This window comes from Pseudophryne corroboree, chromosome 1 (assembly GCF_028390025.1).
Source record: "Pseudophryne corroboree isolate aPseCor3 chromosome 1, aPseCor3.hap2, whole genome shotgun sequence".
Lineage (NCBI taxonomy): Eukaryota > Metazoa > Chordata > Amphibia > Anura > Myobatrachidae > Pseudophryne > Pseudophryne corroboree.
Window position 1 is genome coordinate 459,227,281 of NC_086444.1, and position 26,693 is coordinate 459,253,973.

Here is a 26,693-nt window from a genome sequence, read left to right on the forward strand (position 1 = left end):
CTATACTTGCAAATACGCGCAGCGAGCACAGCAATATATGGTAACACACGCATTTACACGGACATGCCACAGAGATGGATTCGACACTTATTTCATACAGTACATAATTATGATAATATCAAGCGCCAGACATCATGATGATTTAAAAATTATGTAATGAAGTAATGTCATGTATGTGTATTATTTCAATGAAGCAAGATAGACCTGTCATATTTACTATTAAAACAACCAGCTTAATGTGTAGATTAATTTGATACTTGTTATTAAGTTGTAGGACATTGCAACAAATAGTTATGATTGATGTATAAAAGCTAAAATCACTTTTATTAGAACAATAGATATTCCAAACAGGTTGTTGACAGGAAACTCAGGCCAGCCCTTTGGATGTCTTCAAGGCTGAACCTGATTAGCATATACAAAGGAACTGGTGACTCATCGTAAATCCCTCCCCCAGAAACTAGAGAACACATTGATCACACAGGAGCTTAGTAGTTTTTTGGTCTCAGAGGATGATGGACTTGCTGCCAGATCAGTTCCTGTATTTATTTACAAAGAGAGAGAGACATAAGATGCATTGGAGGGAATGGTAATTGTGTCGCTGGCATGTAACTGAAACTGTATGTAATGGCATGTAACTGTATGTAACTATATGTTTTAACTGCTTACTTGTGAGTGTAACAATGTAACTATAGGTATACTGTACTTTTGTAATATATATTGAATCCATATCCTTTTTAATAACAAATATATACATCAATGAGCTTTGGAACTCAGATAATGTGTGGGTGTATTGTTTTCTCTTATGGGATGCAGGGTTTTGCGATGTATAGCGCACATTCATGGGATATGGCAATAAGAGGTGCAGGCGTTTACAATATATATTAGAGCGGGCATTTTAAATATTTTGAGAAATCAATTTGCCATTCACAGGAGGATTCCACTACCGTGGCTAAGAAAACTGATAAGTTTAAACAGCAGAAGGTGGTTAAAACTGTTTTCCCCCATTTTAATCATCTAGTGGACATCAGGCGGGTACCCTGGTCTAATCCAGGGAAGAAATTCCCTCTGCCTAAACGGGCCTTGGCTCGCTATCCTCTCCCTACAGGGTTGTGTAATGAATGGGAGACTGCACTGCTGGTGGATTCTGATGTCATCCACCTTGCGGTGTCGTCCACACTGTCTGTCACCACTGTCAACTCGCTGAAGGAACCGACAGATAAGCATGTGGAGGGTTGCCTGAAATCTATATTCTCCTTTACAGGTGCTGTTCATAGACCCACTATTGCCGCATCTTGGCCAGCGAAAGGTATTGAGGCATGGGTTCAGGCGTTAGAGGAAGAGCTGCCCGAGGATATTTCTGACCATGCCAGACAATACCTGTCTCACATTACCAACGCCTGCTATTACATTCAGGAGACGTCCTCTGAGGCGGGTGTATTGGCAGCCAAGGCGTCATCTACGTCTGTCCTGGCTCGCCGCATACTGTGGTTGAGGTCGTGGAAAGTGGACCTGGACTCCAAAAAGACTTTAGTGGTACTCCCCGTCACTGGGGACATTTTATTTGGGGAAGACCTAAATAAAATTTTGTCTGAATTGGCAGCTGCTAAGACAGCTTTTCTCCCTACTATTAATCCTTCTGCACAGAAGGCAAAAGGTACCACTTTTCGTTCATTACGGCCTCAAGGGAGAGCAAAGTGTCAGTCATACCCGAGACAATATCATGCTCCCAAAACCACCAAGCCCAAGGCAAAACAGTCCTGGGCAGCCCGTCAGCCTGCTTCAAAACATGACAAGCCTGCTGCATGCCTGGGTGGGAGGCTGACCTCTACAGTTCGCACAGTCTCAACAGAATGATGTTCCTTTGCGCCTAAGCTAACTGCAGCTGAGGTGCCAACTCTCAAGGGTACCAACACTTGAACAACAGTGAAACAACAAAAAAGGGAGTGGACCACCAGCGCTGTTACTATCAAAACGACTCAAAGTATCTTTCAACCGATGTCACTCTTCAATTGGTCATCCAAAGGTGTTTTCAAAAAAGTACTACTTATTGGATGTACCTTACTCACCGACGATCAGTGAGATTTACTCATATAAAGGTATCTTTTCTTAAGCCGTTTAGAGTCAGCAGATTCTTATAACTTTATACAGAGGATATCTCAGAATGAAGATCAATAGTTTGTTCATTTGACCATCACCAAAAATTAGGATAAATAGATGCTGGTTGGATATACCTTACTCACCGACGCACAGTGAGATTTCCTCATATAAAGGTATCTTTTCCTATAGCATTAAGATCAACATCACAAGGGCATATGGTAATTAACTCACCATTTATCTGGGCCCTATGTTCATCGAAAGGTTTCTTTATAGCTGCACCGTCAGTCACTTCCAATAATACCATACAGTATTTCCTCTAAAGTATTAATAGTTGGAGTACTGGATTCTTCATAAAAAATATTTTTATTCATAAAACAAAAATGGCCAAGACATAAAATCCATTAAAAATCAGGGATTACATCACTCCACTCCATAAGGACCTCAAACATTAACCAATCGCCAATTAAGTCCCCAGAGAAAACAAAAAAAGGGGATTGGGTAAATCTTGAGGAAAAAAGATCTTACTCCCTATATGGATGGGGATGCAGACTCCCTGTATCTCGTAGCACCAATGCGTTTCGGAAATGTATCCTTCCTCAGGGTGTGGAGTGTGCAAGCCTGATGCATACATTTATACCAGATACACCTAACCATGTGATTTCTAACCAATCACTGTGCAGCATTTCTATCCAGACAAAAAAATCCACCTTATAACAATATTTCTCACACTATTTTCACCTTATGATGTTCCTACTTCGTACATTTACAACTCCCTTAATTCTCATATATGAAAAAAACATTATTTGTATCTATAATCCAAAAATAAACATAATTGCGACATCCTAAAATGTGGACCGGCTCTGTACTTTCTTAATGTATTCAGCATTAGAATCCATTCCACATTTTCATTATAACATTCATTCCCAAAAAGTGTCCAATCATATGTCCTTTCCCAGAGTTCCTCTTGGTTTCCCCAGCAGATTATTGGTGGATAGAGGGCGCCAAACGGTTGTCTAGGAGACGGCTTGTGTTCCACAGCGATCCGGAAGTGGGGATAGAGCTTCTAGAGGTGCTCCCCCTTTCCTCCGTGAGTGACTTGCTTCGCTTCCGCTGTTTGCGGCGGGTCGCGTCCTGACGTCAGCCGTATTGTCGTCAGCCGGAAGTTGAAGCTAGATCACTTCCGCTTTTTCGTGGAACGCAAATAGGAAGTAGTTCTTCTATTCCTCTTATCAGTGGAACACAAATCCAGATGGTATTAGAGTTAGACCATTGGAATGCTCGTGACACATTAGAACCAGGAAAAAGAGATTTTTTTTTTCATTTAGTGTTACATTTATGTTTAACATCAACACAGTATACCACATGTATTCCAAAAGAAAACATTTTTTTAAAGAGAGAACATTTTTTTAAAAAGTGTTTATAAAAACCACTTGGTCTCAAAATCAGCATTGAGACCTCTAGGGGAGAGGGTTTTTAGATCATATATCGTTCTCATTTCCGATTGTGCTAATTTCATATCTTTATCATCTGTCCTCCAACTAGATCTAACCATTTTTATACCACAAAAACTGACCAAATTATTGATGTTACACTGATGTTGGTTTTTAAAGTATAAAGAAACATTGTGAGTTTCTAACCCTTTTTTTATATTTATTACATGTTCCGCTAACCATGTCTTTAACATACGTGAGGTCCTGCCCACATATTGAGCATTACAAGATCATTCTAACAAATATATACAGTATTTAGAATTACAGGTGACAAAATCCCTAATTTCAGAAACCCTATTTGTTTGACATGACTTGTATTCAGTGATCTTACTGTTGTGGCTCTTACAAGTGCGGCACATGATACACGTTCCGCATCTGTAAACCCCTTGGAGGAATTAACAGACAAAGACTTCGGAATAGAAACCACACTTCTAACAACCGCATCCTTAAGGTTGCGTGCTTTTCTGTATAAGAATTTTGGAGCCTTAGAGACATATTTCTTCAATAACGGATCATGTTTTAAAATCCCCCAATGTTTAACTATTATTTTTTCCGCCTGTTTATGTTGACTCGTATAGTTAGAAACAAATGGTATATCCTCACTACTATATTTACAGTTATTCTTCTTATTTGTGCCTTTCAAAGCACTTGCGCTGTCCATATTGAGGGCTCTCTTCGAGGCTTCACTAATGATGCCTTTTTTGTATCCTTTAGACAGAAACTGTTCTAAAACACCTGCCTGGATTTCATACTCTGTTATCTCTGTGCAATTCCTACGAATTCTTTGAAATTGGCTGATCGGGATACTTTTCAGCCAATTTATATGATGATTGCTAGTGGATGCAATATAAGAGTTAGTCGGTGGGCCTAACATAATTACGTGTTTTTAATTTACCACCCTCTACATAAATGTTGAGGTCCAGGAAATTCACATACGAGTCACTAATATTAAAAGTAAGATGAATATTTCTATTGTTACTATTCAAATATGTGCAAAAGGAATCCAAAGATAACCGGTCTCCCCTCCATATAAACAAAATATCGTCTATATACCGATGCCATGACAGCAGGCTGGCGCCAAAGCCATGCCCTGTCCACACCTGAAGATCTTCCCAGTGGGCCATAAACAAATTGGCATAACTTGGCGCCAGCCTGGTGCCCATGGCAGTACCCGTAAGTTGTAAATAAAAACTATCCATGAACCAGAAACAATTATTATGCAAGATAAGTGATATCCCCTCTATAATGAAATTTTTTCCTCTAACATCTCTGTTTTGTCTAGGAAAAATCGAGTCCACTCGATTTTTCCTAGACAAAACAGAGATGTAAGAGGAAAAGAAAATTTCATTATAGAGGGGATATCACTTATCTTGCATAATAATTGTTTCTGGTTCATGGATAGTTTTTATTTACAACTTACGGGTACTGCCATGGGCACCAGGCTGGCGCCAAGTTATGCCAATTTGTTTATGGCCCACTGGCGCCAAGTTATGCCAATTTGTTTATGGCCCACTGGGAAGATCTTCAGGTGTGGACAGGGCATGGCTTTGGCGCCAGCCTGCTGTCATGGAATCGGTATATAGACGATATTTTGTTTATATGGAGGGGAGACCGGTTATCTTTGGATTCCTTTTGCACATATTTGAATAGTAACAATAGAAATATTCATCTTACTTTTAATATTAGTGACTCGTATGTGAATTTCCTGGACCTCAACATTTATGTAGAGGGTGGTAAATTAAAAACACGTAATTATGTTAGGCCCACCGACTAACTCTTATATTGCATCCACTAGCAATCATCATATAAATTGGCTGAAAAGTATCCCGATCAGCCAATTTCAAAGAATTTGTAGGAATTGCACAGAGATAACAGTATGAAATCCAGGCAGGTGTTTTAGAACAACAGTTTCTGTCTAAAGGATACAAAAAAGGCATCATTAGTGAAGCCTCGAAGAGAGCCCTCAATATGGACAGCTCAAGTGCTTTGAAAGGCACAAATAAGAAGAATAACTGTAAATATAGTAGTGAGGATATACCATTTGTTTCTAACTATACGAGTCAACATAAACAAGTGGAAAAAATAATAGTTAAACATTGGGGGATCTTAAAACATGATCCGTTATTGAAGAAATATGTCTCTATGGCTCCAAAATTCGTATACAGAAAAGCACGCAACCTTAAGGATGCGGTTGTTAGAAGTGTGGTTTCTATTCCGAAGTCTTTGTCTGTTAATTCCTCCAAGGGGTTTACAGATGCGGAACGTGTATCATGTGCCGCACTTGTAAGAGCCACAACAGTAAGATCACTGAATACAAGTCATGTCAAACAAATAGGGTTTCTGAAATTAGGGATTTTGTCACCTGTAATTCTAAATACTGTATATATTTGTTAGAATGTTCTTGTAATGTTCAATATGTGGGCAGGACCTCACGTATGTTAAAGACACGGTTAGCGGAACATGTAAGAAATATAAAAAAAGGGTTAGAAACTCACAATGTTTCTTTACACTTTAAAAACCAACATCAGTATAACATCAATAATTTGGTCAGTTTTTGTGGTATAAAAACGGTTAGATCTAGTTGGAGGACAGATGATAAAGATATGAAATTAGCACAATTGGAAATGAGAACGATATATGATCTAAAAACCCTCTCCCCTAGAGGTCTCAATGCTGATTTTGAGACCAAGTGGTTTTTATAAACACTTTAAAATAATTTTTCTCTCTTTAAAAAAATGTTTTCTTTTGGAATACATGTGGTATACTGTGTTGGTGTTAAACATAAATGTAACACTAAATGACAATTTTTTTCTCTTTTTCCTGGTTCTAATGTGTCACGAGTATTCCAATGGTCTAACTCTAATACCATCTGGATTTGTGTTCCACCGATAAGAGGAATAGAAGAACTACTTCCTATTTGCGTTCCACGAAAAAGCGGAAGTGATCTAGCTTCAACTTCCGGCTGACGACAATACGGCTGACGTCAGGACGCGACCCGCCGCAAACAGCGGAAGCGAAGCAAGTCACTCACGGAGGAAAAGGGGACCACCTCTAGGAGCTCTATCCCCACTTCCGGATCGCTGTGGAACACAAGCCGTCTCCTAGACAACCGTTTGGCGCCCTCTATTCACCAATAATCTGCGGGGGAAACCAAGAGGAACTCTGGGAAAGGACATATGATTGGACACTTTTTGGGAATGAATGTTATAATGAAAATGTGGAATGGATCCTAATGCTGAATACATTAAGAAAGTACAGAGCCGGTCCACATTTTAGGATGTCGCAATTATGTTTATGTTTGGATTATAGATACAAATAATGTTTTTTTCATATATGAGAATTAAGGGAGTTGTAAATGTACGAAGTTGGAACATCATAAGGTGAAAATAGTGTGAGAAATATTGTTATAAGGTGGATTTTTTTTGTCTGGATAGAAATGCTGCACAGTGATTGGTTAGAAATCACATGGTTAGGTGTATCTGGTATAAATGTATGTATCAGGCTTGCACACTCCACACCCTGAGGAAGGATACATTTCCGAAACGCATTGGTGCTACGAGATACAGGGAGTCTGCATCCCCATCCATATAGGGAGTAAGATCTTTTTTCTTCAAGATTTACCCAATCCCCTTTTTTTGTTTTCTCTGGGGACTTAATTGGCGATTGGTTAATGTTTGAGGTCCTTATGGAGTGGAGTGATGTAATCCCTATATTTTAAATGGATTTTATGTCTTGGCCAGTTTTGTTTTATGAATAAAAATATTTTTTATGAAGAATCCAGTACTCCAACTATTAATACTTTAGAGGAAATACTGTATGGTATTATTGGAAGTGACTGACGGTGCAGCTATAAAGAAACCTTTAGATGAACATAGGGCCCAGATAAATGGTGAGTTAATTACCATATGCCCTTGTGATGTTGATCTTAATGCTATAGGAAAAGATACCTTTATATGAGGAAATCTCACTGTGCGTCGGTGAGTAAGGTATATCCAACCAGCATCTATTTATCCTAATTTTTGGTGATGGTCAAATGAACAAACTATTGATCTTCATTCTGAGATATCCTCTGTATAAAGTTATAAGAATCTGCTGACTCTAAACGGATTAAGAAAAGATACCTTTATATGAGTAAATCTCACTGAACGTCAGTGAGTAAGGTACATCCAATAAGTAGTACTTTATTGAAAACGCCTTTGGATGACCAATTGAAGAGTGACATTGGTTAAAAGACACTTTGTGTAATTTTGATAGTAGCAGCGCTAGTTCGCCCAGTCTGGTTACAGACCCATACAGACACATGAGTACTGTAAGCTGTCTCTCACGGGTACGCTATCTCATTCAAAAGACTTCTTCCTCGCCAGTTCTGCAATATGGCTTTCACTTCGGATCGGTTAAAAGCACAAGCTCTGCAAACGGTTGTGAGTTCTCTCCTGAGTACAGTAGTTTTTGTGCCGGTACCTCAGTCTCAGAGGGGCAGAGGTTACTACTCGACCCTGTTTCTGGTCCCGAAACCCAATGGGTCCTTCCGGCCTATACTCAACCTCAAATCTCTGAACAAGTTTGTGAGAGTGCCCAGGTTTCATATGAAAACAATGCGCTCAATTCTGTTGGCTATGGAACCCGGAGACTATATGTTATCCCTGTATATACAGGATGCATATCTGCATATTCTTATTGCCATGTCGCATCAGCAGTTCCTGCGGTTTACTATTGGCAACCTTCACTGCCAATTCCAGGCTCTGCCATTTGGACTGGCTGCTGCTCCTTGTATCTTCACCAAGGTCATGGCTGTGATGACGGCCCATCACCATCACCAGAGAGTCAGAATCCTGCCACACTTGGACGATCTGCTGATTCTGGTAAATTCCCACAAAGTCCTCCTCAGTCATCTGCAACTGACGGTGACCTTCCTGCAAGCCCATAGGTGGATTATCAATTGGAAGAAGTCCTCGCTGGTCCCAGCTCAGAGCAGGGTGCACCTAGGGGCACTCTTGGACACACAGTCAGAGAATGTTCCTGTATCCAGACAAAGGGGGTGATTCCGAGTTGATCGCTCGCTAGCTGCTTTTAGCAGCATTGCACACGCTAAGCCGCCTACTGGGAGTGTATCTTAGCATAGCAGAATTGCTAACGAAAGCTTCGCTACTTTTCTCGTAACGATTACCCCGCAGTTTCTGAGTAGCTCCAGACTTACTCAGCCATTGCGACCAGCTCAGTCCTTTTCGTTCCTGGTTTGACGTCACAAACACACCCAGCGTTTGCCCAACCACTCCCCCGTTTCTCCAGCCACTCCTGCGTTTTGCAACTCGAACGCCTGCGTTTTTCCGCACACTCCCATAAAATGTCCAGTTTCCGCCCAGAAACACCCACTTCCTGTCAATCACACTACGATCAGCACAGCGATGAAAAAGCTTCGTTATGCCGTGAGTAAAATACCTAACTTTTGTGTAAAATAACTAAGCGCATGCGCTCTGCGAACCTTACGCATGCGCAGTAAGCAACTAATCGCAGTATAGCAAAAATCGGCAACGAGCGAACAACTCGGAATGACCCCCAAAGTCCTGAAGCTTCAGGACAGGATAAGATACTTCCTTCGTTGCCCCAAGGTGTTGATGCAATCGGCAATGCAAGTACTTGGCCTGATGGTGTCGGCCTTCGACATGGTAGAGTATGCTCAATTTCATTCCCGCCCTCTACAGTGGTTAGTCCTTTCCAATGTACCTCGCAGAAAGAGGGTTAACAATGGTAAGTCTACCATAACTCTCCTTTTCTGCAGCAGGTTACATTGGTTTCCACAGGGAAAACATTGGGATGTCCTAAAGCAGTTCCTCAAGGGAGGGGATGCGCCTTAGCGGATGTGAGAATCTGGCGTCCAAAGGAAGCATCCTGGGAGGTGAAGGTATCAAAGGCATAGAACCTAAGAAACGTGTTCTCTGAGGAAAAAATTCTGATACTCCAGAGCAGCGGTGGCCAACCTGTGGCTCTTTCTTTAGTCAAATGTGGCTCCCGACACTCGAAGTCATGTGACGTGACCACAACAGATCCGGAAACTGCTGCACTCCAGCCAGACAGGAGGCAGCAGCACTACGGAGACTGAGAACTGAGAGAGCCAGATACCAGAGGTGAGACACCCACTGGCAAACAGAGGACACATAAGGGGCTGCTGCAATGGCACAAGGTGTATTTTCAGAGGGGCTGTAGTGACACATGAGGGTCCTGGCAGGAGTGACTCATGGGGGAGCTGGCTATAGTGACATACTGTAGGAGTGTGCTAGCAGGAGTGACACATGAGGTAGCTGGCTGAAGTGACACAGTAGGGTATGTGGAAGTGGCTTTTTAAATGTATTTTATGTTGGATCTGGCTTTAAAAATGTATTTTATGTGCATCTGGCTTTTTAAATGTATATTATACCAGAGGCGTGGCCTAGCAGGCACAAGGCCACACCCCATTTGTGCATGTGCACCTGTGGCTTGATGTCGGCTCTTTGACGTGCCTAACAAGATTTTTTGGCTCTTTGATTCTGACTGGTTAGCCACCCCTGCTCTAGAGCGCCGTGACTCAAAAAAGTTTTGGAAACACTGGATTAACCAGTTGCTCCACTTATCACATGAACATATAGGGGGTTATCCAGAGATAGACGGAGATCTTGCTTCCCGCAAGGCCGCCCAGCTTGTGTGGCATCGTCTCACGATGCATCTGTAATTTAACTGTGGATCCATCGATTTAAGGTCGACCCCTGCCTGCGCAACCCGACTGCATTGGCATGCGGTCTGCCACAATTTTTTCTATCAGAGCTGCTGCACGTGATGTCATGCAGCCGCCCCGAAAATGATTCCAACACGCCCCCGTTTCGGCCTCATAGCCAACGCAACGCTGAAATGTTATCCCCCCGAACGCCCACCACTGTCAATCACCATGTGGCTGCATCCTTCCTGGATGCGGCCGCAAAGAGAAAGGTCGCGCACACGCACTGCAGCTGGTTCGCGTGTGCAGACCAGATGGATGCGGGCGCTGCGTACAGACGTGCGGCTGCTTCCGTCTCTGAATCGGCCACATAGTCAATATATTACATCATTCTCCTGATAGTTTTCTAAGCACTTTCTCTCAATGGAGAATATCCTTTGAAGCCGAACATTCTTTAAAAAAGCGCCAGAAGGTAAAACCCAAATAATGAGTTAAGGAGGCAGTTGCGATTCTGCTTCTGTAACTGCTATTCACACCCTGACTCTCCACTTCCATCACCTTCCTCCACCAACCCTCAATGTCCTCCACAGGCTTTTTATTGGTGAGGAAAACTCCCAATTTCCCTTTCCCAAACAACAGATAAACAATATATCTCAGGCACCTGACTACATAGAGCACCTAACATACTAAGTATAACTGACGAGTGTAATACAGATAAAATATACCACCTCCTGTGTTATTTTTTGTCAATGAAGGTGTGATAACTTTCTGGGAATGCTTTTGTAACTTTCACTTTATTACTTTACTCTAATGTCACACCTACACTTTATTATGTCATCCCCACATTTTCCCCGGTTCCGGTATGAATGGTCGACAGTGTTAAGGTCGACCACTATTGGTCGACATTGGCATGGTCGACATGGACTAATGGTCGACACATGAAAAGGGGGACACATGAAAAGGTCGACATGCGTTTTTTTAAACTTTTTTGGTGTCGTTTTCTGCGTAAAGTGACAGGGAACCCCAATTAGTGCACCGCGTCCCCTTGCATGGCTTACTTCGCTCGCCATGCTTCGGGCAAGGTTACCGTTCCCAATCGTAGTACACGTGGATCGTAAAGTAGGAAAAAGTTCCAAAAAAGAGGTTTTTTAAAATGCATGTCGACCCGTTCATGTGTCGACCATTTTTATGTGTCGACCATTAGTTCACGTCGACCATGTCAATGTCGATCAATAGTGGTTGACCTAATGAGAGTCGACATTAACATTGTTGACCATCTGACCGGATACCATTTTCCCCATCCCTCAAGACACATAGGGCGGGATGTAATGAAGTCCGAGTTCGGCGGACTTGTGGGATGCTGGCTGAACTTAGACGTTTTCTAAAGTCATGTCCAAGGTATAGTTTAGCCTTGTACACGATTGCCCCTTAAATAAAAAGTCTGGAATCCCGCACGATCGCTGAACTCAACTTCATTACATCTCAGCCATGGGGCGGTATCCCATAAACCCCAATGCCGTTTTGAAACGTGTGGATTTCGCGATTAATGACCAATTAGATGCCGCTTTGATTGGCCGAAATTGGCCCTACGATCACTCGAAAACACACAAGTCCTTGATCCCATGGGGTAAATTTACTAAGATGGGAGTTCTATTTAAGATGAGATGTTGCTATGGGCAACATCACATCTTAAATAGAACTCCCATTTTAGTAAATTTACCCCCATGTGTTATCTCGGCTCCAGCGGGCCCAATTCATGGATTATAATCCCCGATATGTGCTAGCATTGGGTAAAAAGGATGCCGGCATCAGGGCTAATAGGATAGCCCCCCGGCGAACCTATTAGCAGTGATAAAGTACCGCTGCTAATAGAATACCGCCCTTAGAAAATGTATTGCTAAAAAAAAAAAAAGAAGCAACAAATAAATAAACAAACAAACATGAATCAGTAATTGCTTGCATTCACAACTGTCCTCCACCATTTATCTCAACTGGACCTCCTATGGGGATGCGGTCAAGATGCCGCCGGCCGGAATCCCGGCGGTCGAAATACCGACGCCGGAATCCCGACCGCCACAATCCCGACCGCCACAATCCCGACATATTCTCCCTCCGTGGGTGTCCACGACACCCATAGAGGGAGAATATAATAGTGTGCCGAGCATAGCGAGGCACCGTGCCCGCAGCGTGGCGAGCGAAGCGAGCCCGCAAGGGGCTGCGTTCCGCTCGCCACCCCTGTCGGGATTGTGTGGTCGGGATTCCGGCGTCGGTATTTCGACCGCCGGGATTCCGACCGGCGGCATTTAGTACTGATCCCCTCCTATGTCTTTGTCTGCAGAAACCACCAAAAGAGGAACATAAATGGTAGCAGCAGTAACAGTTGAAGTCTGTGGGTTGAGCAGCTGGACTGACATGGTATTCCAGTAGATCTTCATTAGTGTTCACTCTAGGCTGTTTTAGCAGGGCGCCGCGCCCTGCCCGTTTTTTAGCAGGCAAAACCCGCCCTGCCCCTTTTGCGGCGCCCTGCTAGAACAGCCGCCCGCTTCCTGCCCTCCCGGCGTGTATAGATGCCGTGCGCATGCGCGCATGCGCGCTGCATCCATTCACGCATTGGGAGAGAGCTGGGGGAAGCCCAGCACCGACGGAGGTGCTGGGCACGCCCCCAACAGTGACGTCGCCAGCCACAGACGCTCTCTATAGTAGCGTCTGTGGGCCGCACCGCCCCCTAAAATGGCGTGGGCGTGGCCACGCCCCCTAATTTGCGTGCCCCCCCCCCGTTTCGCCGCGCTCGCACATATGCCCCCGGAGTACGACGCCATGCTCCTTTTCACTCCTAGAGTGAACACTATTCATCATCCACCTGTCGCTGGTGTGTTGACCTGCTCAGTACCAACATATAATTTTCGACGGCCTTTAAAAATATGTATCTGTTTTGTATTTGTAAGAAGTTAATTATGTAGGAGGGGATCCAAAGGTCAGCCATCTCATCATGTGAAGACCGATGTGCATTCCTAGGTTTTCTCGCATTATGAAGCAAAGGTTGTAGGTATTCTCAAGTTTTGTGCCTGCTGTCTGACACAAATATAAAATTGTGAGACTAAAATAACAGATAACAGAAAACACATATATTTGTTGTGTTGAATGCACATCATTTTCATCCAATGTGTAATGATCATATTGACATCAAGGTTCATGTAAACGTGTGCTTTATTGTGGCTTTCTTGCCTTCCAATGCTGCATTCACCATTTGATGACTTTGAAGAACCGCCAGTTCTTGAAATGAAAGTAATTGAACCTTATGAGAAATGCAGCTTTAACGGCAGGTCAGACAATTTTAAGTCTGTGATGAATAGTATCCATTGAAATGTTGGAATGAATGAGGTATGTAGAATACTCTGAATATTTGTGTATATTGTGGTATAGTATGTACTGACTATTTGTATGAATGCAGTACAGTATGTTCTCTGAGTATTTGTGTGTACTATTTATGATAGGGCACAATGATTTTTGTTTCATTTTGTTTCATTCAATAAACTGCGAGTTCCAGTTGCATCAGTGAAGGTTTCACTGTTTTGTAATGTTTCTCTTACGTCTTAGAGGATACTGGGGATCCATTTAGTACCATGGGGTATAGACGGGTCCACTAGGAGCCATTGGCACTTTAAGAGTTTGAGAGTGTGGGCTGGCTCCTCCCTCTATGCCCCTCCTACCAGACTCAGTTTAGAAAATGTGCCCGGAGGAGCCGGTCACAGCTAGGGGAGCTCTCCAGAGCTTCTTTAGTAAAGTTTATTTCTCTTACGTCCTAGAGGATGCTGGAGACTCCAAAAGGACAATGGGGTATAGACGGATCCGCAGGAGCTTGGGCACACTATAAAGACTTAAACTGGGTGGGAACTGGCTTCTCCCTCTATGCACCTCCTCCAGACCTCAGTTAGACTTTGTGCCCAGGAGTGAATGGACACTCACTAGGGGAGCTCTCCTGAGTTTCTCTAGAAAAGACTTTATGTTAAGTTTTTTATTTTCAGGAAGACCTGCTGGCTACAGGCTCCCTGCATCGTGGGAGTGAGGGGAGAGAAGTCAGACCTACTTCTTCTTAGTTCAAGGGCTCTGCTTCTTAGGCTAGTGGACACCATTAGCTCCAGAGGGTTCGATCACTTGGTTCGCCTAGCTGCTTGTTCCCGGAGCCGCGCCGTCACCCCCCTCACAGAAGCCAGAAGAAAGAAGCCTGGAGTATGAGAAGTACAGAAGACATCAGATGGCAGAAGACTTCAGTAACGGAGGTAAGCGCAGCGGTAGCGCTGCGCTCCGTGCTCCCACACATACCACGAACGGCACTCATAGGGTGCAGGGCGCTGGGGGGGAGCGCCCTGGGCAGCAGTTACTGAGGTCTGGGTTAACTGGTAAAAGAGCATACTACGGGCCCCGGGCACCACGTACGATACCCCCGCCAGTTCATAGCAGTGGTCGTGCTGCGCTCCGTGCTCCCACACACCAGCGGCATTCACAGGGTGCAGGGCGCTGGGGGGGAGCGCCCTGGGCAGCAGTTGCTGAGGGCTGGTTTAGCTGGCAAAAGTGCATACTACGGGCCCCCGGGTGCTGCGTACGATACCCCCACCATTTCATAGCAGCGGGTGCGCTGCGCGCCGGTGCTCCCACACACCAACGGTTTACTTGGGCGCAGGGGGGGGACGCCCTGAACAGCAATAGTTTTCAGGTGGTATATAGTGAGTATACACTATATACGGTCCCCGGCCTGTATATATAATATAACGGGGCTAAAGCGCGCCGATGGGGGCAGGGCTTAGCCCTCACACATACAGGAGTCAGCGCCATTTTCTCACTGTCCCCGCCAAGAAGTGTGTAAAGCTCAAACAGGAGGGGGGCACAGTCTTTTAGTGTTATGTTGTACATATATAACACTAGTTGCTTTAGAAATGAGCATGAAATCATTCTTGTGTGTATTTTCTGTGTGCTCCCTGTCAGATATACCCACTTTAGTTCACTTGTGTCGACAGGCGTGAGTGTTCTGTCATAAACACCTATGGGGTTCACTGTCGGCATCGCCGACTCATGTGGGTACTTGATACAGTAGTCAACAGGTCGGTAGTGGTATGCTTGTGAAAAGTAAATACTATATGGGAGGCACAGTAGTATGTGGGTGACCCTGTCGGCACCAACTGTTATCACCGGGTGTAAATGGACATGCTGTATCTGACTTATACCTGTGTATATACATTTGTAGGTATGTGTATGGTAAGGTTCCATGGACCGGTAGCTTTAGCACAGACATGGTAGTTCTGTGGGGGATTGATATTGGTATAGGTATACTTTTCTCGGACCCCTTGTGGTCACAACAATGTAATTTTGTCTGGTTACTAATCCCTGCTGTCGACGAATACTAGGGTTTTCTGTCGACTATGTTTCCTGGTAGATCCACAACTGGGGCTTTTCAGTACATGGTCATACACGTTCAGAACACATTAATGTCACTGGGGACCCGAAGGCTCCGGACAATCCGCTTATGTTATATATATATTTAGGATATGTGTGTATATGTGTATTTCAATATGTATATTCATATTATGATTTATAATGAATACTGAAGTAACAGTATTCCTTCTCATGTGCTGGTCGCTCTGTTGATAAAGCTCTAGGTCGGCCGTGACTCGCACCCTCTCCAGGAGTCCGAAGGTTTATTCTTTTCCCGCCACGGATAGAATACTGTGAAAGTCAACGCCTGGTCGACACGGGGCCCTGTCTCAAAGGATCGTATACAGGAAAGCTAAGTGATATTATATTTCTATGCTGTGGGCTTATTTGCATTACATGCACATGAGGGAGTCCTTATGTTGGTTCTTCTCTATAACATTGCGACAGGCTGCCGTACGTTTACAGGTAGTGTGGCCGGGGGAATGCTGAGGCTGACTCCGAGAGTTACTGGAGTTTTTCCTTGGGACGGTGTACCGCTGTTTGGGGGAATGCCTCAGTTCAGTCAATCTTGGTGGATATTCCTGGTAAGTCTAACTTCGGGAGTTAGATTCCCTCACAACGGTTGGTGACGCATTCTTTTGTGGGATGCAGTCATTTTAATCGGTTAGATACAGTTCTTGTTTTTCCCTTTCTGTACAGCCTGTGGAAGGTGAAAAGGTAAGAGTTCTGCAGCCTTGTTAGGTTCGCAGAAGAGGATGTCGCAGAGTCTATATAGCGGAACCCCGCTCCAGTGAGGACTCAGTTACTACTTTCAGTTAGTCCAGGAATGGACTAGGACCGGTGAGTTACTTATAGAATCCAGAGGGGGACATTCTGGTGTTACAGATGTTTCCCCTCACTGATTTTCTAATGGATATTGCCGTTTCCCCTCTGGAAGGGGAGGTAGTACGTGACGCCATACCAGAGGTGCGTCAGGTTCAGGGCCTTGTCCTACTGTCCCGGTTATATTTAAAAAAAAAAAAAAAAAAAAAAAAAAGTTTTTTTTATATGCGTTGTTCTATGCATTCAGATTACCTGGAGGGATAGCCAGGATTGTCTTTGACATTTCACTGGAGTGATGGTAGTATGATGGTTTTCTTTCAATAGTAAGAGCCATTGTTATTCTGGACTGAGATGTTTGCCTGCTTGAGGTGAGGTCAAGAAACAAGTGGTGCAAATCGTTCTTTCTCTCTGACTGTTCTTCAACACAGGGAAGGGCTGTTGTTCCCAACGCCGCAGATGTCGGAGGTGGTATCAGGGTAGATACTGAACTGTTTAGGTTCTGTGTTTTCCTGCGAAAGAGAGCTGAGGATCCTGAGTCGGATCAGATTTGCAGTGCCACTCCATCAATATGTTCCGTTGATAAAGAGGTTGGGTGGGAGGCCTTTTCGGTGAGCAGGTCGAATGCCAGAGTGGTTTTCACGGGACCTGTTGGGAATGTGGTCCGGGTCTCACCTGCACATACACCGGAATATAATTCTAATGGCCAGGATATCACTCCTGGGGTGTCTGCTCAGTTCTCACCTACTAGAGGGACGAAGGTTCTGGATCCAGGATTAGATCCTGGTGTCCATGTAGGCAGATCTCCGAGGCTGGGGAGCAGTCCTTGCAGGGGAAGTATTTCCAGAAGAAAAGGTCATGCTGCGAAGCTTGTCTACGATAAGCTTTCTTGAATTAAGAGCTGTTTTAAACGAACATATTCTTCGTGATCTGCCCGTGTTAATTCTGTCGGACGACTTGACAGCAGTGGCGTAAGTAAGTTGCTAGGGCGGAACAAGGAGCAAAGCGGCAATGGCAGAAGCTGAAATAGTTTTCCGCTGGGTGGAAAGACTGGTAAACGTTATATTAGCAGTCTTTGTTCCGGACGTAAACGACAGAGAAATAGCTTTCCTCTGCAGACGCGCTCTCCATCCGGGAGAAATACTGTCGTCATCGAAAAGTTTCACAGAAGTGACAAGTTTTTGTGGAGTGCCTCAATTCGGCATGTTGGCGTCTCGCCTCAACGAGAGACCTCAGGAATATGGTTCCAAATCAAGGGACACTCAAGCTATAGCAGTGGACGCCCTCGTGACACCTTGGGTGTTTTCAGTCGGTCTATGTGTCCTCTCCGCTTTCACTCTGCTGAAGGTGATAAACGTGAGAAGAACAGAGGTTCCGGCGTTCCTCATTGTTCCGGTCTAGCCAAGGAGGGCTTGGTATCCAGTTCTTCAAGATTTATTCTTAGAAGATCCCTGGCCTCTTCCTCTACAGGAGGAACTGTTACAACAAGATCCGGGCGTGTATTAGGACTTACCGCGGCTGCGTTTGATGGCGTGGCGGTTGAACGCCATATCCTAGTCCGAATGGGTATTCCCAGTGAGGTCATTTCTACACTTTTTCAGGCTAGAAAAGAAGTAACGGCGAAGCCTTACCACCGTGTTTGGCGTAAATATGTGTCTTGGTGTGTACCTAAGAAGGTTCCTACGGAAGACTTACAGCTGAGTCGTTCTTCTCCATTCTTTGCAAGCAGGTGTGGATACAGGCCTAAAGTTAGGCTCCGTTTCAGGGCAGTTTTGGCCTTATTAATTTTCTTTAAAAAAAAAAAGATTTGGCCACCTTTCCGGAAGGTCGGACTTTTGTGAAAGGAGTACTGCACATCCAACCTCCATTTTTGCCCCCTTTGGCACAGTGGGATCTTGACGTGGTGTTGCGTTTCTTGTGTCTCACTGATTGGAACCTTTATTAAAGGTTGTGTTAAAAATTCTCTCTTGGAGACTGCTGGATCTGTGCTACGATTCGGCGTGCTAGTTCTACGGCTGGATTGCAGTGACCGAAGTCGGGGGAGACCCATTCTACTAGGTAGATGGGCTCTTCTTGGGCGGATGCCTGAGGTGTCTCGGCGGGTTAACTTTGCCAAGCGGCTACTTGGTCGGGTTTCAAACATCTTTGCTAAGCTCTACAAGTTTGATACCCTGTCTGATGGGGACCTCATGTTTGCTCAATCGGTGCTGCAGAGTCATCCGCACTCTCCCGCCCGTTCTGGAGCTTTGGTATAGACCCCATTGTCCTTTCGGAGTCCCCAGCATCCTCTAGGACATAAGAGAAAATTGGATTTTAGTACCTACCGGTAAATCCTTTTCTCCTAGTCCGTAGAGGATGCTGGGCGCCCGTCCCAGTGCGTACTGTGTCTGCAGTTATTGATTTTGGTTGCACTTTGTGGTGTTTCTTCTCTGTCAGGCTATCGCTGACGTTGTTCATGCCATGGCATGTGGTTTCTTATTATTGGTTAGGTTGCACACAGGTTGTGTTACATATTCTCTCAGCATATGGCTGTATGTTTTTCATACCGTGGGCTGGTATTCTGTTGAAGGCCATGTCTTGCGGTATGTTCGTGGTGTGAGCTGGTATTACACTCACTGTGTTTAAATTATAAATTCTTTCCTCGAAATGTCCGTCTCTCCTGGGCACAGTTTTCTAACTGAGGTCTGGAGGAGGGGCATAGAGGGAGAAGCCAGTTCACACCCAGTTTAAGTCTTTATAGTGTGCCCAAGCTCCTGCGGATCCATCTATACCCCATTGTCCTTTTGGAGTCCCCAGCATCCTCTACGGACTAGGACAAAAGGATTTTTAGAGTTTATTATTTTACAGGGAGGCTGCTGTCAACAACCTTTACAGAGCCAGAAGATCAGTGGCGAGTGAGTCACCGGCCACCCTAGCAAGCGGGGAGCCGGTGTGAAAATGGCGACAACAGGGTATGGAGCGCAGGACTAACTGCGCTCCGGGGCTCAGCGGTACATAGGGGCGCCCTGAGCCAGCGCCTACACCCTACACTGACCTCTCAAGCCTGTCAGGGTCCCGGGATCGCTGCCAGCACAATTCCTCAGGCCAGTATAATCTCCAGAAGGGCGGGAAGACAGCGCCATTAAGGGGGTGGAGCTTCTCCTCAGAGTGGACCCAGCAGCGTTCAGCGCTATTTTCCTGCATGCAGTCAGTGATGTGCAGTCCCTCCAGAGGAACTCCAGCTATCTCTCACGGTACCAGGGGGTTGTAGAAGGGGGGAGGCTGTGTAAAGACTGTGTAACCTATTAAGGTGCACAGTCAGCGCTGGTTGGGGTCTCTCTATACCATTGAAAGTGGTCTCTGTGGTCTCCATTTAGCTATGTCCAGGGACTCTATGTCATATGCTGCAGAGGATATGTCCTCTCAGGATGATCTCATTCCATGCAATCAGGATTGCACTGTTTTAGTGCAGATACCAGCAAGGGAGCCTGAATGGTTATCCTCTATCAAATCTATGATAACTCAGATTTCTACTAGGGTTGCACAGAATGAATCTGCAACTCAGGTTTTACAGAACTTTATGGCAGTTTGGTCCGGTTCTGTTTCCTCAGGGCCCCCCTTTGTTGGTTCCCACAAACGTGCTCTGGCCCAGATTATGCAAGATGACACAGATACCGATTCTGACACGGCAGACAGTGATGGGGATGTGCTAAGGGGGCTGCATCTCTTGCAAAAGGGGTGCAGTTGATGATAAAGGCTATCAGGGATGTGTTGAATATTGCTGATACGACACCTGAGCAGGTTGAGTAGGCTTACTTCACTGATAATAAGAAAGCCTCGCTAACCTTCTCTGCGTCCAAAGAATTAAATGCTATTTTTGAGAAAGCGTGGGAGAACTCGGAGAAAAAATTCCAGATCCCTAGAAGGGTTCTGGTTGCTTTCCCCTTTCCTGAGGAGGATAGGAAAAAATGGGAAAACCCACCCATAGTGGACGTGTCTGTATCCAGACTCTCGAAAAAGGTGGTTTTACCTGTCCCAGGATCTACCGCCTTAAAGGAGCCGGCTGATCGCAAAATTGATACTACGCTCCAATCCATATACACGGCTTCAGGGGCGATACTACGTCCTAATATTGCCTGTGCATGGATTTCCAAAGCCATAGTAAAGTGGTCAGGCACGTTACTTGAGGATTTGGATACAATGGATAAAAGTGACGTTGAATTATTTTTACGTAACGTTCAGGATTCTGTAGGATTTATGGTGGAATCCATGAAGGACCTGGGTTCAATGGCTGCAGTAATATCTTCTATGTTTGTCTCAGCTCGTCGAGGACTGTGGCTGCGCCAGTGGTCTGCCGACGCAGAATCCAGGAGAGGTGTGGAGACCCTACCCTACACAGGTCAGGCTCTCTTTGGGGAAGTGTTGGATGCGTGGATCTCCACGGCTACAGCAGGCAAGTCACCTTTTCTCTCCTCAGCTGCATCTGCTACGAAGAAACCGTTTTCTGCAGCTGCATCACAGTCCTTTTGGGTTACTAAAACAACACCTTCTTTAGAGGAGGTCGACCAAAATCCAAGAATCCTGCTGCCGCGGGTTCCCAGGAACAGGAATATCAACCAACCTATTGTGGTGCCAGTTTCAATCGGGACGTTTTCTCCTCTTCCTGCAAGCAGGTGTGGATATGGGCCTGAGGTTGGGATCCCATAAAGGTCCAGATTTCGGCCCTATCCATTTACTTCCAGAAACAGTTGGCTGCCCTCCCTGAGGTTCAGACTTTTTTGAAGGGAGTTCTGCACATCCAGCCTCCCTTCATGCTGCCTACGGCACCCTGGGATCTTAACGTGGTGTTGCAGTTCCTCCAGTCGAACTGGTTTGAGCCTCTACAGGAGGTTGCGGTCAAATTTCTCACGTGGAAGGCTGTCACTTTGTTGGCCTTGGCTTCTGCTAGACGTGTGTCGGAGTTGGGGGCTTTGTCATTTAAAAGCCCATACTTGATCTTCCATGAAGATAGAGCTGAGCTCCGGACACCTCCGCAGTCCTTCCGAAGGTTGTGTCGGCATTTCATATCAACCAACCTACTGTGGTGCCAGTTGCGACTGACTCCTCAATTTCATCAAAGTCCTTGGATGTTGTAAGGGCTCTGAAAATCTATGTGAAGAGGACTGCTCGTCACAGAAAATCGGACTCTGTCCTGTATGATCCCAAGAAACTTGGTGTCCTGCTTCTAAGCAGACGATCTCTCGCTGGATCAGGTTTACTATCGAGCATGCGTATTCTACGGCAGGATTGCCGTGTCCTACCTCTGTTAAGGCCCACTCTACTCGTAAGGTGGGTTCTTCCTGGGCGGCTTCCCGGGGTGTCTCGGCTTTTCAGCTTTGCCGAGCGGCTACTTGGTCTTGGTCGAACATGTTTGCAAAGTTCTACAAGTTCGATACTTTGGCCTCTGAGGACCTTAAGTTTGATCAATCAGTTCTGCAGGAGCCTCCGCGCTCTCCCTCCCGTTCTGGGAGCTTTGGTACATTCCCATGGTACTAATGTGGACCCCAGCATCCTCTAGGGCGTAAAAGAAAATAGGATTTTAATTACCTACCGGTAAATCCTTTTCTCGTAGTCCGTAGAGGATGCTGGGCGCCCGCCCAGCGCTTCGTGATCCTGCAGTGGTTACTTAGTTCAGTACTGCTTAGTTCTTTGTAAGTACTGTTTCGTTACTTGGTAAGTAATATTGTTCAGCCCTTGCTGATGTTTCAAGCTAGTTGGCTTGGTATGCCTTGTGTGTGAGCTGGTGTGAATCTCGCCACTATCTGTGTAAAATCCTTCTCTCGAAGATGTCCATCTCCTCGGGCACAGTTTCTAGACTGAGTCTAGTAGGAGGGGCATAGAGGGAGGAGCCAGCCCACACTCTCAAACTCTCAAAGTGCCAATGGCTCCTAGTCGACCCGTCTATACCCCATGGTACTAATGTGGACCCCAGCATCCTCTACGGACTACGAGAACAGGATTTTCTGGTAGGTAATTAAAAATCCTATTATCAGCATCCAGAGAATGTCAACATTTCACATAGCAGCATTTCACATGTCAACATTGTGAACACGTTGACATTTTGAAATACATCTTCACTGCGATGTTGACATTATGACAAATATACAAAATTGCATTTACGTTGTGGAACCACAGTTTTGTATTTTTATGAAGTAAATATATAGGGGTATATTTACTAAGCTCCCGATTTTGACCGAGATGGTGTTTTGTCTTCAAAGTGTCATCTCCGGAATTTACTAAACTCAAATCACGGCAGTGATGAGGGCATTCGTATTTTTTTTACGGCTGTGTAGTAAAAATACGAATGAATACACCATCGGTCAAACGCGGCAGTTTAGGTATAGAACTCGGTCATTTACTAAGCATTCGTATTTGAAATCTCTTCCGTGAAAATGCATGTGCGGCCGTGAAAAAATGCAAATCGTAAAATAAGCCTAAAAAAAAGTAGACCTGCTTTTGAGAAGCGTGTTTACATGTGTTTCCAATTTTACATTACTCACACCTGATTTTTTGGACCTTTAAAAGGGACCCAAGCACATGTTTCACATCTCTCACTCTGAAATGGCTGCTACCGTGCGTAGTACTGATTTCTTGTTTGCTGGGGGATACCTGAGACTGCTCCATGAGGCTACAATAAAGCAAGGCCAGGAAACTGAACATGGTAAGCAGGTTGTACAGGTTCCGCGTAGGCTGGGCAGGCCTGGTTTTTTTAGGGGGCGTTTAAACTTGAACAAATTGGCCGATGACCAGGTTATACAGATGGTCCGGCTAAATAGAATAAAATTTTTTCCGTCTGTATGACCTTGTCAAACTGAACCTAGACCCTGACACAGCACGCTCTCGCTCTGTCTCAGGCCTGCACAAACTCATGGCTGTGTTGCACTTTATGGCTACTGGCAGCTTCCAGCCTGTGACTGGCGATGTAATTAGTATCTCACAGGCCACCATTTCTAAATATTTAATCCAGGTGAGTTAATACATACATACACGTCTATGTCTAAGTGGGGCATCTGTAATGTAATCTAACACAGTATTGTATTGATTACAGGTCATGACACTCACCTTAAATTTGGTAATGTCCACTCAGGTTTTGGATGTCTTGGATGCCCACATAGATGCCTCTCTCTGCTTCCCTACCCAGGAGTCGCAGTGGCATGCAGTCAGGGTAGCTTTCTCTGAGCTTGCTGGCATGGCCAATGTGCTGGGTGCCATAGATTGCACACACGTTGAGCTGAGGCCACCTAGGGGCAGGCAATATATTTATACCAATAGACATCTGGGCCAATCCAGTAATGTGCAGGTGGTTTGTGTTGCAAATTAAACAATACACATATTCCGTGTGAATAATTTATTACCTTTAACACAGGCATTTTTGGTGTAACAAATCAAAAAACATTATTTGGAACAAACTATTTTCTGCAGGCGTCATTATTATTTTTTTGTGTGTGTGTGTGCTGTGTGCAGAGGCTTGCCCTGGTTCGTTGGGCCGGGTTCGGCTTGAGCGTCTAACTGGCGAGTTAACTGGGGTTTGGCTTTGTGTAGTTGTTCCCGAGCTAGAGCTTACTTGGTGTGATGCCAACACATTAAGGCTTTGGCTGAGGTTATTTAGGCTTGCAGTCATTTGGGTATTAGCGGCAGTGTTGTTTGCTATAATTCTGGACAGGTTTTCGTTAATCATTTGGTTGTGTTGAATCAGTTGAATTAGGGTTTGTTGTTGCCGCTGTTGTTCATCCATGATGCGTTGCAGATTGGCTTGCATTTGGGTGTTGTCTGCCCTCATCTGCTCCATTGAATTGGCAATTCTGCCAACCTGAACTATCAGTCTGTCTGAGTTCCGACTGAGTCGCGGCAGATGATGGGGCAGACTGGCAAGGTATTGGGTGTGGGTGTTCAGTCACGCATAGTGTTGCGCCTGTTGTGTGGCCCAACTGCTACAAAACTCGGGGGCCATTTGTTGCTAGGGTGGTGTTGGGCTCAATTGGGGGCTGTGGGATGTTTGGGGTGGTTGGAGTATGTCCTGCGGCGTGGTTGTCTGGGTAGGATCTATGGCTTGCAGGTGTAGTGTGTAGGTATCCTGCTGGTCACTTTCCTGCTGGGCATCGTCGGCCATGATGTGTGGTTCTGTATGGGGTTGAAGACAGACACTATTTAGTCATTATTTTTTAGCATTGGTCTAATTATAGCTTTACGTCAACATGCATTACTTCTTAATATTCATGTTGGTATTGATAAATAGATTGTTGGCTAAACTTCACAATTTAGCTCTCCTTTTTGTATAAATATGTTGCTTTTAACGTTCACTACTCAGTTGAAAAATGTTTTAGGGAATTGTTGGACTCTGAGCCATAATTAATGTTCGAACACGAAGAACTCTAACAAATACAAATTACTACATTTACATATTGTGTATGAAGCTTCCTTTTGAAGAACACACACAATACAATAAATGTGTTGAGCCATACACTCATACATTGTTCAAGGCAGTCAGTGGTCTGGCCAAAACTTAAACAAATATAGTGGGAAAAAATGTAAACATTAACAATGGGGGAAAAAGTCTTAAGGTGTCCTATGTTTCGAACTGGTGATGTTGGGCATGCAAAACAATTGGATGAAACTTAACATTTATGTAGCTGTTTCTAGCAAACATTGAAAAAAAAAATATTTGTTGCTATGCCCAACATCACCTCTGAAAATTATGCACCAAAAAAACCCCATAAACCCCCATGTGCTTGCTGTTGATGATTATTACAAGGATGAATGTTTATTTGTGACACATTTTTGTTTCTGTGCACAAACAGTGGGGCAGATGAATTAACCTGGAGAAGACATAAGGAAGTGATAAACAGTGATATGTGCAAGGTGATAAAGGCACAAGCCAAACAGCTCCAATATGTAAATTAACAGTTAGGATTTGTTTGGCTGCTTCCTTTAGCACCTTGCACATATCACTGGTTTAGCACTTCCTTATGCCTTCTCCAGGTTAATACATCTACTCCACTGTTTTTTAACTTCTTTACAAGTTATTGTTATGTTTACTCACCAGACAGCTGAGGGGATTGAGGATCCTCGCTTTCTGGGCTTGCCAAAATGGCTTGTGGTGGCAGGGCCGACACTATGGAGATGCGCCGTTGGGGTGCTGAGGATGCTGCTGGTGATTCAGCCTCAAGACGGCGTCTCTTGGTTGGCCTCCTATGTTGAGGATCCGAGCCCTGTGATGGGCGCCTTAGTGGAGGGGGGTTTGCTGAACAAGAACCTGTGATAAGATAAACATTAACATTCTGCTTTTCTCTGTGTTTTCAGAATATGTGTTTACACTAAATTCTTACCTGCATCACCAGCATCTGCATCTCTTGGCAGTGTGGGATGTGGCCTGGCTGTGCTGCTTCTCTTTCGTACTGTAAAAATATGAAGAATGTACTAATGAACATACTACAGGTTGAGTATCCCATATCCAAATATTCCGAAATACGGAATATTCCGAAATACAGACTTTTTTGAGTGAGAGTGAAATAGTGAAACCTTTGTTTTTTGATGGCTCAATGTACACAAACTTTGTTTAATACACAAAGTTATTAAAAATATTGTATTAAATAACCTTCAGGCTGTGTGTATAAGGTGTATATGAAACATAAATGAATTGTGTGAATGTAGACACACTTTGTTTAATGCACAAAGTTATAAAAAATATTGGCTAAAATGACCTTCAGGCTGTGTGTATAAGGTGTATATGACACATAAATGCATTCTGTGCTTAGATTTAGGTCCCATCGCCATGATATCTCATTATGGTATGCAATTATTCCAAAATACGGAAAAATCCGATATCCAAAATACCTCTGGTCCCAAGCATTTTGGATAAGGGATACTCAACCTGTATTATGTTTATCTGTTTATGCAAATTCCTTATTGTGATGTAAACATATGTGGAACCTGATGAGAAGTAAACTAAACTATTATAATGCTTTACTGCCTGACTTCATTGGGTGTGTATAGTTGAATTAATAAACAATTTCACCAACCAATCCATACACAAAGGTGCATAATGCACAATATTATACTACTTAAAACACAAACTTGGGGGTAAATTTACTAAGACGGGAGTTCTATTTGAGATGGGATGTTGCCCATAGCAACCAATCAGATTCCAGGTA

General features: G+C 44.4%; 1 protein-coding gene and 1 long non-coding RNA gene across 4 annotated transcripts in view; one reads left to right on the forward strand and one right to left on the reverse strand.

The window, feature by feature from the left end:
* The window catches only part of AUH (AU RNA binding methylglutaconyl-CoA hydratase), a 625,046-nt gene that overhangs the window by 296,775 nt on the left and 301,578 nt on the right, over positions 1-26,693 (forward strand). The gene's annotated exons all lie outside the window — the stretch shown is intronic.
* LOC134902710 (uncharacterized) lies at positions 23,887-25,941 on the reverse strand. Its single transcript, XR_010175740.1, has 3 exons — positions 25,869-25,941; positions 25,583-25,795; positions 23,887-24,663 (listed from the first exon to the last, which is right to left on the reverse strand). It is a non-coding gene; the product is annotated as an uncharacterized LOC134902710 (long non-coding RNA).